Genomic DNA, 13301 nt, shown 5'->3' on the forward strand with positions numbered 1-13301 from the left:
CCTTTTTTTTTTTTTTTCAAAATTCAACATTGTGTCATACCTTGCACATTCGAAATAATTTTTAAGATCGAAATAATAGCCACAAGGTTCATGATCCAAATCATCCAAAAATATTTTTCTTCCAAATACTTACATTCAAATACAACCTTTCAAGGTACAATAAATCATATTTCCAAAATCAATATCATTTCCAATTCACTTATAATCATAAGAGTAAGAAATACATATGGAAGAACATTATCACATACATGGGACATGGTCCTTTATAATTAGGCCCTTGTGATCAGTGCCACAACCGAACACTCTAACATTTCCCATTTCCAATGGAAACTGGACTCTAACCTTAAGTGCGCACCCCCAAGTTGAGGATTTCAAGCCTAATCGAAAAGTTCCCAGCCCAAATAGCCAAGATATGTTTCTACTAACTACCCTGTTCAATAGGGTACATGGACCCTTTTCAACCGACAGGACAACACCATAGTGCCCTAGTACCCGTGGATTGTTCCTAGCGAGTACTCCACAATACACAATATAACTTTAACATTTATTATGCAACAACCCACTACAAATCCATCATATCTTCCATAAGTTTGAAAATCATTCTTATGTAATAAAATATAGTCCTTAGGCTCTCAAAATTATTTGTCCAAAAATCAATTTATCAAAAGTCCACACTTGGGCCCTAGTATTTAGTATACAACTAAATACCCCACAAAAACATTCCATATCTCCCATAAGTTTTAAGAATTATAATATAACATATAATATAGCCCCTTAGGCTCCAAAAATAATAGCAAAAAGGATTCAATAGCTCAAAGTCATACTTTTTCATTTTTCATAACACTTTTGCATTTTTCATGATCTTAGGTGTGCATGCCTGAATCGTAAGATTTTTACCTTTGGTATACTGTCTATGTTAATCAAAAGGGGGAGAAAGTGTGACATTCAGGGGAACATCGAGTGCTTTGTATTGAAAGTTTTGGTATTGAATGTTTTGAGTGATCCATGTCTTGGCTTTAGGGGGAGAACATTTGTAAAATCTCAGGGGGAGACATGTATAGATTTAGGGGAGTTGTCAGTTTTGCTGTAAAGGGGGATTTTTTTGGTTTGATCAACCTATGCCAAATGGGAAGATTGTTAGTACGTAGTTAATATGAAAATATTAATTATGTTCTTTTTTTGGCATATGTTGGTCCATTGTAAATATTAGTCAAATATATTTTAGTCTGAGTAAAAATAGGTTGTAAAATCTTGGAGTCTAATTTTGAGGGATTAAGAAGGAGTCCTAGATGCGCTGGTAGAAGATGCAAATATCTCTCAACAAATTTGTGGCTGAAAATAAATCAACAAAAACTTCCTCAACCCCACTACGTAAATCATGCGGGAAGTTGTGATCCAGAAAGTGTAATTTTGTGTTGGAGTTTATTACCGAAATGGTCCCTCGACTATTACAAAATTACCAATTTGGCCCTCAATAATTTTTCGTGACCAATTAAGTCTCTCGACTTTGAAAATTTTAATTAATTTGGTCCTACGTTTATTTTGCCGTTAAATCGGGACCAAATTGGTAATTTTGCTATAGTAAAGGGACCAAATTGGTAATTAAATTTTCACTGAAATGGTCCATTGATTATAGCAAAATTACCGATTTGGTCCCTTGACTATAGCAAAATTACCAATTTGGTCCCGATTTTAACGGATGTTTAACGGCAAAAATAACGCAGGACTAAATTGGTTAAAATTTTCAAAGTCGAGAGACTTAATTGGGCACAAAAACTTCCTTCAAGTTTAGAAATTCAAACATTTAATCACAAAGTTCGTGAAGAAACTTCAAGGAAAAATGGAGATTGGAGTACTATCTGGATTCTGCTCCACTTAAGACTAGTACATGCTATGTGAAAAATTCAGTTTAGTATTCAATTTGTGTAATTGCTATATTAGCCTAGATTGTATTTTGAGACTTTGTTATTGAGTTATTGTATAAGATTGAAGTTAAAAAATAGGTGGTATACATAGGTCCTGTTTGGTAAATAATCAGCCTATCAGCCAATTTTAGTTTATTTGACCACTATTAGTTGTTTGGTCAATAAGTTTTTTGTAACTCCAAAATACTAAAATTCAAAAGGCTACTCAAAGCAGCATTTTCAATTAGCTAGCTTTTTGAGAAAAAAATTTATACCAAACAACTATCAGCTAACAGCTAATCTATCAAACAACTTTCTACAATCAGCTAATGTTATCAACTAATCATACCTTCTAACCCAATCAGCTAACAACCATTTACCAAACAGGGTCAGTTTTTTTTTTTTTTTTTTTTTTGGTAAATCATTTAAACCCTGTACTTATTAAAAACGTCGGTTGATCTTTAGTGAAAAGTTTTGGACGTGGTTTTGCAAAGTAAGAGGTGTTCTCCAACTGCGATAAAAAAAAATATTGTGTATGTTTTTTTAGCATGATTATTTTCATTGTATTCTGTTTGAAGTATTACTTATAATAACTACTCTTGTTGAATTCTGGCTAGGACTTATCACAAAGTAACAACGTAACTACGGTTATTGTATTAATTTTCTTAAAGGTTACATTCTTCCTATATAAAACTTTCACATCTCATATTGGGAGGAAATGAAAAAAAAAAAAAAAAAATTCGTCTCAAAATTTACAACATGGTCGGCAACAAAATGGGACAAATGCTTACACAAGAAGTTGCTCTACTAACTGAATATCAATAGTTATACCATGGACATGTGTCCATGCACCTTGCAAGATGAACATTCAATATGGGAATTATGAACATTTTTTGTGAACATTCAGTATATAAATTGTAAATATTCAATATATAAATTGTGTATTTTGAATTCGAATCTACTTTACAAGGTGGATCCGTGTCCACTGAATAATTTTTCTGAATAGTTACCAGGCCAATATTTAGGCAACAGCGAGAACCATTATTAAGAAAAATAAAACCCAATAATAATCAAAATCACCAACCCACTAATGCAACAGCACACAGCATGTTGCTCCACTCAATAATCATTATTGGATGCAGCCCTAAAAAATCCAATAATTAAAACCCATCACAAATGGTAGAAATCATTATACCATATACCATTATCCACATTACAAAATCAACTACTAATATATAAATTCATTTTTAATATCTTGAATGTTTATTTGTTTTAAAGGTTACTAGTATTTTCGCATGTGCGTTGCACGGAATGGATTTGTTATAATATTTAAAGAATATTTGGATCAATATACAATTATATATATTATAACATCGAATATTATATAGCGCAATTGATGAAATTGATTGGATCGATTATGTTTTCTGATGTTTTCCTTTGAATTAGAACAAATAATTGTCCAATTACCCGGGCGTGGATAAATTTTTTTTATTATATATTGAGATAATAAAAATAAAGATGAAATTATAAAAAATTCTAATATTGAACGTGTACATTTATTTGATTATAAGATTAGTACAAAAATATTACTCAATTAATTGAATAATATATGACTTGTTTGTCTAAAATTATCTTAAAAAGATCTATAAGTAATATGACTTATATAATTATATTATTACTAAAATAAATATGAGAAAATGAGAAATAAATTAATTGTAATTATTATAAAAATAAATTCAACGACCAATGCTTAACTTAATTATCATAATAATTATTAGGCAATTATTATTAGTCAATTACACTAATATATGTGTAATTATACTTTTATACTTTAAGTATATTCATTTTTCCCATATTGCATTTAGTTTTATCTTCCTCCTCCATATTTGAATGAATTAATTTTGATTATTATAAAATTCTAACAACCCATGTTCAATTAATTTTTTTAAAGTTTAAATAACTTAGAGTTTTTAAAAGGAAAGTATAATTAACTATTAAAGTTTTTAAATAATTTTCAGTCAATTAGTAATATCCTTTTCTTTTCCCGATAAATGATTTTACTTTTATTAATAGTGTTGATACGTGAGTATACATATTATCAATTTATAGATATTAGTTAATTTCTATTTTACATTTTCTTAACAAATAAGCTTTATTAATTATTTGACCAATAAAATATTTCATTAATTGACTACAAAAGTTTAGGCGGGGAATGAAATAGGAGGATTTTACTTTTATATATAGTATAGAATATAGATTACGATCTTTTTATATTTTAAATCAATTAGTAATATCATTTTTCTCGGAATAATGGTCAAATAAACCACTGAACTACACACAAAACTGCAATTAGGCCATCGAACTCAAAAAGAATGCAATTGGATTCCTGAACTATATAAACTCATGCAATTAAGTACAAATTGACATGTTTTCAAAAAAAAAAAAGTCCAAATTGACCTGTTTACCTACAAGTGTGATGACATGGTGGTTACTAATTTTAAAATAAACTTTTTAAATAATTTTAATTAAAATAATTAAATAATAATAATAATAATAAAATTAAAAAAAAAAACAAACGTCTCCAGCAGTTCTTCTATTTTTTTAAATTTTTTTTTTAATTATTAGTGCCGATTGTTATGTGTAAATTAATATCAGGCAACCTTATCTAGGAAAAATGAAAAGAATTACGTAGTAATATTGACCTAATTTTCGTTCCATTTTTAATTGATGATGTACAATATTATTATTGAAATATTTCCGTTTCATTTTTAATTTCCGTTCCTTTTTTAATTTATCTTTAATATTGTTTATAATATGCCTTTATTATTTATGATGTAGAATGTTTTCCTTTTTTAATTAAATTGCAATGATATGACCATTTCCTTTTTCATTTTAGTTAATTATGGATATTTTTTTTATTTACAGTCAATTATTAATATTCATTTCCTTTTATATATTCAATCAATTAGTAACATCAGATTCATTTTTAGTCGATTTTTTTTTTATTTTCAGTTAATTAGTCAATTAGAATAATAGATCCACTGGTATTTTTACCTAATTTCTGTTCTATTTTTAATTAATGATGTAGAATATTATTATTGAAATATTTTCATTCTATTTTTAATTTACCTTTACTATTATTTAAAATTTAAAATATGCCTTTACTATTCTTATGTTTTTATATATAGTATAGATTAATATTATGCTAATTATGACGTCCATGTATTATGAATAAGTATGGTAATTAAGGAGTATATATTATAATTAAAAAATAATGTATATTTTAATTTCGTTTAATTATGGACGTAATATGCGTATGTTTAATTTTCTTTAATTTTATCCGTAATATATATGTGTATGTTTAATTTTCTTTAATTATGTCCGTAATATGTGTACCATTAATTTCTTTAATTGATTAGATAAAATTACGGCAAGTATAAAAAACTGTTTAACAAAAGTATAATGTTTGAACTAATTTCTCAATGACCATAATTATTAAGATTTTATTCCAAAGTAACCATTAGCATAATTTTATATGTGTAATAATATGTGAATTGAAATAATTTACATAATTGTATGGACGTAATAATATGTGAATTAGCATAATAATACATGAATTTAAATAATTATCATAATTTTGTTAATCTCCTCTAATTATGGATGTAATATGTGTATTATCAATTTCGTTAACTGATTTGATAAAATTTATATTACGAACAACAATATTAATTCATTAGTTGTCATAATTTTTAAGATTTTATTCAAAAGTAATCAAATGAAATGCACGGGTAATTGACACTATCTGAAGTAAAAATATATAAAATTATCGTAAGAATGAAATCTCTATGTTTAATGACCATAATAAATTTAGATGTTAAATATAGTGTAATTACCACGGATTATTTAGATGGTAAATAGTATATGGTAATTACCTATATAGATTAGCATATTAAACGGATTAACATATGGAACAATGTTATAAAAAAGGAAGGAAGCCTTTTAGATAAAATATATTAGAAATAATATCAATTAAATAAAATATCATAGGAATTTCTCAATTCTATATTTATAATTACCTTTAGAGTTAATACTACAAATGGTCCTCTAACTATTGGGGTAGTACTCCTTTTAGTCCTCGACTTTCAATTCGACCACAAATGGTCCTCTAACTTTTATTTTTGACCACAAATAGTCCTTTGATAAAATTTCTGTTAAATAGGTGTAAAATCTAGGGGTAATATCGTCAAATTGATTAATATTATTATGATTACTTCTTTTTGATAATTATATGACAACATAATTAATTTCAAATATTAATAAACATTAAGTTAATAAATATAAAAACAAAATGGACGTGACAAATTACATAAATGAACAAATTAAATAAAAATTCATGATTAATGTTCGTAATTTGTAATTGATTAATTATATTAATTCAACGGTGACGGCCTTCAGTTATGTCCCAAACAAAATGTTTGATTGATTAATGAAGAGTGAAAAATATTAATCGGCCATGTATGAACAACCATGAAAATACTGGAAGCAAGGTTTTTGAAAAAAAAAATTTCCATTTTAATCTGTTGGTTAAAATAAATCAGATAGCTCTAATATTAAATTTTCATTTTGTACGCATAATTAAGAGATATAAGGTGCATTATTTTTTATTTAGGAGTATTTATATTTGTTAATTGTTTCAATTATGCTTGTTGGTGAAAAGTTCTAAACATTTTTATTTTATGACCATTATATATATCAATTTGACGATAATACCCCTAGATTTAACACCTATTTAACAGAAATTTTAATGGAGGACTATTTGTGGTCAAAAATGAAAGTCAGAGGACCATTTGTGGTCGAATTGAAAGTCAAGGACTAAAAGGAGTACTACCTCAATAGTCAGAGGACCATTTGTGGTATTAACTCTTACCTTTATAAACAGATTTAATAGGAAAATTTAGTTACAAACTTATATTAAGAGTTATGGATTATTATTATTATATTATTATTATTATTAGGAAAATTATATTAAGAATTTTAGATTATTATTACTACGGAGTATTATATTATTATTATTATTATTATTATTATATTAACATAATAGATTTTAAATCGAGGCTACAAAATTTAATATTATTATTTCATTTATTCAAGTATAGTAATCACCATTTTTTAACTAATAAGTGTGAATTAGTATTGTGCAATTAATGATAAAGATTAATAATAATTGGAATCAACAATCAATGATACAATGACCCATGTTTAGCTTCCAATGCACCATTTTTTATAAAATGAAGAATTGGAATGATAAAACGAACAATTGGAATGAATAATTGAGGATTTATTCAAGTATAGTAACCACCATTTTTACCAAATTACATAAGCATCCGTAAATGGGGAAGATCAAGATTGCAAATTCTACAATATATAGATGAGCATCCGTAGATTGCTAGTTATTTTGCACAGTACAACTAAAAAGATGGATAGTTAAATAAGGTATTATCATTCAAAATCTTGTAATACAAAGTTACAATACAATGTTTTTCCATTAGAAATTACCAATCAAAGTAATGTGATTAAAATATATAATTATAGAAAACATTTGATTGTTCACTACAATCACTCTGAAAATTGTAATTTTACATACGTGATACGCCCATGGCAAAATTGGCCTAGCTACTTGAAACCTTATCAGCAAAAATTAAAGCATATTGAGCTGTTAAAATCAAACTAAATCACAGTACTACAAAATACTCTATGGAATGCAGACTACACCATAAGGATCTCCAACATGCAGAATGAATCAACTAAAAATTAAATCATACCGCATACCATATCAATTCTACGCGTGTTAAAGTTCGATCTTCGACTTCGTAGAATTACAGATAATAGATCTCTAACTAATAGTGAGAGCACAGATATTGGTACGTTGTGAGAGAAGAGTCATTTCTCATCATTATATAGTGGAGGATAAACATAATATGGAAGATTTTTCAAAAGGAAAGTATAATTAATTTTAATTTTATGTAAATATAGATGATTGACATGTAAAAATTTTACTACAATATTATATAATTTTTTCATTCTGATATAGTTAATTACATGTCAATTATATAAATATATATAGATATATAGATATAGATATAGATTATCATATCACTAATCACCAATCACCAATTAATTAATTAATATCAATATCAATCTATATAAATATAAATATTAATATATAACAATATTACCATATCACTAATCACCAATCACCAATTAATTATTCTTTTTTAAAATAATCACCAATTAATTAATTAATATTAGTATATATTAATATATTATATATTAATATATTAATATTAAGAATAATACCATATACCATATTATCAATTATCAATTATATATCACCAATCACCCATCACCCATTAATATTAACAATATTACCATATTATCATATTATCATTATCATATATTACCATAATAATATTATAGGATGGATAATTAATAAAATAATAAAATAATAAATAAATGATTTTACCAAAATACCCCTAAGTTTTGAGGGGAAAATTTGGGAGGAGGAAATTGTTTTTATATATAGTATAGATTTTAGTATACTAAAGAATCATTTTTAGGTAAGCTACCTAAAAATAGATATTCAATACATTGTATACTACCTAAAAATAAATATTGAATATATTAAAAATAAACACTCAATATATTAAAAATGAACATTTATCAATACAGTGTTCGTCAATGATTGAAAGTTTTAGTGTGATTGAGTCACTAAACTTAAAAAGTGTGCATTCGAACAATCAAACAAGCAAAATATGTGTTATATGATCAGATTCTATCAGTAAAATTTAAAATATCCCAATTGAACATATTTTACTTGCTTAATGATTTAATTGCACATTTTTTAAGTTTAGTGGTCTATTTGACACTTTTTTCAAAAAACATGTGGAGTCAACTTTTATAATTATCGTAAACCTTCAAATTTTAATATTTATAAAATTGATTTGCCCATTTTTTTTTCTTATTTTTTAACAACCTTTAACCGTGATTTACCTAAATGGATGGATCAAATCAGTTCTTATCTTTTACCCGGGCCCTTTTCAGATCAACCCTCCGATATATATGTGTATGTATAATTTGGTTCAACTTTTATTTTATTTTACTTTTGCATCGGATTTTTTGTTGAAGATTTATATCACTGAGGAATGGGCTTCAATAATTCCTTTCAGCCCAATTGGGATGCTAAGTAGTTGTATTTTCTTTTTTTGGCAAAAGTAGTCTATTTTCATTACTTCATATTATATGTTTTCTCCATATAACAAGAGTCCGGAGCAAAAGAAATAAATCTAAAAACTTTTGAAAGTCATATTTCAAATTTTCTCGGTATTCAAATAAAATAAAATTAAAGGAAAATGGTCAAATAGGCCCTCAAATTTTACCTAAAAGTGCAATTAAGTACTCGAACATTCAAAAAGTTCAACTACACACATAAACTTATCATTTTGATGCATTTAAACCCATATGACCAGTTGTTCCAAGTTAACAACCGGTCATCATTTTTCCGACGAACATTCCGGCGACCGGCGGCCGGAATATTCATCCCCAACCGTCTTCTCCAATAGAGAAGACGAATACTTGTTTCGTCTTGGTTGGGGATGAACATTCCGGCCGCCAGTCGCTGGAATGTTCGTCGAAAAATGATGACCGATTTCACCTGAAACAACCAGTCATATGGGTTTAAATGCACCAAAATGACAAGTTCGTGCAGTGTGTGTAATTGAACTTTTTGAATGTTCGAGTGCTTAATTGCACTTTTGAGTAAAGTTTGAGGGCCTATTTGACCATTTTCCCTAAAATTAAATGAAGGTATTCATTCTAATAAATAAAAAAAAGGTCTAATATGGTAGAAAATGTCTTCCTATATTTTTAGTTGAAAGACATTTTCTTATTTTTTTTTTATTTTTCCATCTCTCTTCTCTCGTCAAGCTAGTTTTCGGATAATTATAACCACTATTACTATCACCACCAATTATTATCATTATTATAACAAATGATATGTTCATTTTAAGAAAATGAACCAAACAGAAAACAAAATGTAATTTCTTAACTTTTAACCAAATATCAGAAAATTAAAATATTTTTTAGAAAACAAGTCATTTTCTGAAAATCATTTTTCGAAAAATATATTTCAAGTTTTGAAACGGACTCTTAGTCTTCTCCAAAGTAAATTCAAACCCAACATAAATAATTGAGGCCCATCCCGTGTTGTTTGGTACCATGGACTATGGTCCACATTGCAAAGTAGATGTTCGTTTTTAGTATATTGCAAGTTTAGTTTTGGTGTACTACTTGTTATTTTTTAAATAATACATTAAAAATAATTTTTTAGTACATTACAAATGAACTTGTTTCAAAATATAATGAATCACAAAAAAAAATATGTGGTACAATAAATTGAACTAGCATGTCAGTGGTCTAGCTTGGTCCATGGTATAACAATTGATGTTGTCTTTGAAAAGAGGAAGGAAATTAAAATTGAACGAAGTTCAAGTTGAAACTAAAAAAAAAAAAAAGAGATTAATTTTATAATTATTACAAAATTTCAAGTTTGTAATATTTATAAAATTAACACCGCTTATTTTTCCCTCATTATTCAACAATCTTTAATCATTAATCTACTTAAATGTATGGATGAGATCAATCATCAATTTTTTACCTATGAACATATTTTAATCTTAATCTTCCCTTTTATATACACAATTGAGTTAATTCCATTTTTGTCATAGATTTATAGGTGACAGTCCACTTTAAGTTATTTTTTATTAGAACATTCACTTTTAGTACTAGTATTATTGTGTGACATACTGAAATGACCATTTTTGCATTGATCTATACAATTTGGTTGAACTTTTATTTTATTTTATTTTTGTATTGGATTTTTTTTTTTGAAGATTTATATCGCTGAGGTATGGGCTTCAATAATTCGTTAATTCCTTTAATCTTCATATTATTCAATTCGGGAGTTTGTAGACTTTATTTCTACTTTAAGGGTCCAGCAGGAGACTCCAAATACAATTAGTCTACTCCAAATTAAAGTAAAACCAACAAGCATAATTGAGGCCCAACCTATATTGTCTCGCAAATTATACCGTGTACTATGGTTAATGGCACATTTTACTATGTATCACGTTTCATATAGTAATGTGGTCCATGAAATAAGTATCAATTTTTTTTTAATGTTACTGATTCTATTACAATGTAGTATCTGTTCATAAACTACTTTCTCAACCTACTGCTAAGACTCGAATCCACTCTCATCATTCATGTGAGTGACCCACTCCCATCATCCATGTGAGAGTGTAAACTGGGACACCGGATGCCACTAGACTACAAGGTATTTGGCAAATAAGTATCAATTTAATTACAATTCAATTTTATTTGACAATATTATTTCGTTTTTTAGTTCTATTTTTCACACACACTAGTTTCATTATAGTAATACCAAAGTATCATTTTAATTCTACTACAATTTCATTTGACAATATACATTATTGTATAAACTCTACTTTGTAATTGCATTTTCCACACACTAGTTTAATTATAATAATGTTAAAATATTATTTTAATTACACTCCATGTTCATTTCACAATATATGTTATTGTATGGCTCGTGACTTTAGTTTCATTTTCCACATACACTAGTTTCATTTTAACAATACTAAAGTATCATTTTAATGACACTACAATTTCATTTAACAATATACGTTGATGAATGAGTTCTGTTTTTTAGTTTCATTTTTTGCACACAGTAGTTTCATTTCAGCAACACTAAAGTATCATTTTAATTACATTACAGTTTTATTTGCACGACCATGGACCACATACACTATTGATCACGGTCCACTGTATAACAATAGTATGGTTCACATTGTAAGGTTAATTATTGATATATGTTCATTTTTAGTATACTTTAATTTCATTTTTAGTGTATTATAATTTCATTTTTACGTAGTACACTAAAAAAATGGACATGTTTCAAAATAGATTTTTTTTTTTCCACTTTTTGTCTCATGACTATTGGGTCATTTTCACATTTGGTATATGACTATTAATTTTCATATTTGGTCTCATAACTTTTAAATCCTTACTACATTTGGTCCATCTAACTTAATTTTCAATCGCCGGTGACTTATCTTAAAGATAAAATTGTTATTTTCATTACTTTTTGAGTTTTTTCTTAAACTTTTTGGAGACCGAAAATGACAATTTGATCTTTAAGATAAGTCACTTGGTTGAAATTTTGTCATCAGTAATAAGAAATTATGTCGGAGAGATCAGATGTGGCAAGAATTTAAAAGTCATAGCAAGATCAATGTGGAAAAAATTTATAGTTGAGGACTAAACGTGAAAATAGTTCCATAATAGTGGTACCAAAAATTGAAAAACTCATTCAAAATGTAATGAACCACAAAAAATGAATATGAAGTATAATAAAAATAAACTTACTGTTAGTAGTTCATCTTGGTCCACGATATAACAGTTGGTGCTATCTTAGGAAAGAAAAGGGAAATTAAAACTGAAGTTCAAACTCAATTTGAAATCTAACAATTGATGTTGTCTTAGAAAAGAGGAGGGAAATTAAAATTGAAGTTCAAATTCAATTCGAAATCTTGCCAATTAAGAGGATCGGGTATACTATTATATCTAATTTTGGCGTTGGTTTACATGATCTTAATGGCTGGTTTGAGTGAGAGACTTCAACGTTAACAGTAGTATTCCATAGTTGACCATGAGCTATTCGAAACTTGCGAGGTGTCTGTGTGTCTATAGTTAGTTGTTATAAGTTTCTGTTTACTAACTAGAAAATTTGTTTATTTTGTTATAAGTTTCTGTTTACTAATTAAAAAATTTGTTTATTTTTTTCTAAAAAAAATTGAAAAATAGATAACAGAATTATGGAAAGGTTCTGGATTGATTTGCCAAGCTCCCATCTTGAGGATCAGTGAGCATCCCATTCAGAATGCATGCACAAAGGTTCAGTAGATAGAATTTAGGAGAAAGATCAAGGTTTGAAATTCGACAATGGTAGTATGAGAATTATGCCTAAAGTGAATAGATCATTTGTATGCATTGATTTTTGACCTTCTGTTGAGTAATTGAGTTAACGTGATTTACATATTCTCATATGTTCTGTCAGGCCAGAGTGTGGGTGACCCTTGGTGTTGCGGATTCAACTAACGTTTTGGAAAAAGAATGCATGGACAAATTAAACATGGAAGTAGATTTTAAGTGGAGAAATTTTGAAGTACATACCAGTTAATTAACAGGAGTGATTATTAGGAGTTGCGAATTCATAGTTTTCAACTACTAATGATGTTTTTAGTTAGTTTTAGTTTGACT

This window comes from Ipomoea triloba, chromosome 6, assembly GCF_003576645.1.
Source record: "Ipomoea triloba cultivar NCNSP0323 chromosome 6, ASM357664v1".
Classification (NCBI taxonomy): Eukaryota; Viridiplantae; Streptophyta; class Magnoliopsida; order Solanales; family Convolvulaceae; genus Ipomoea; species Ipomoea triloba.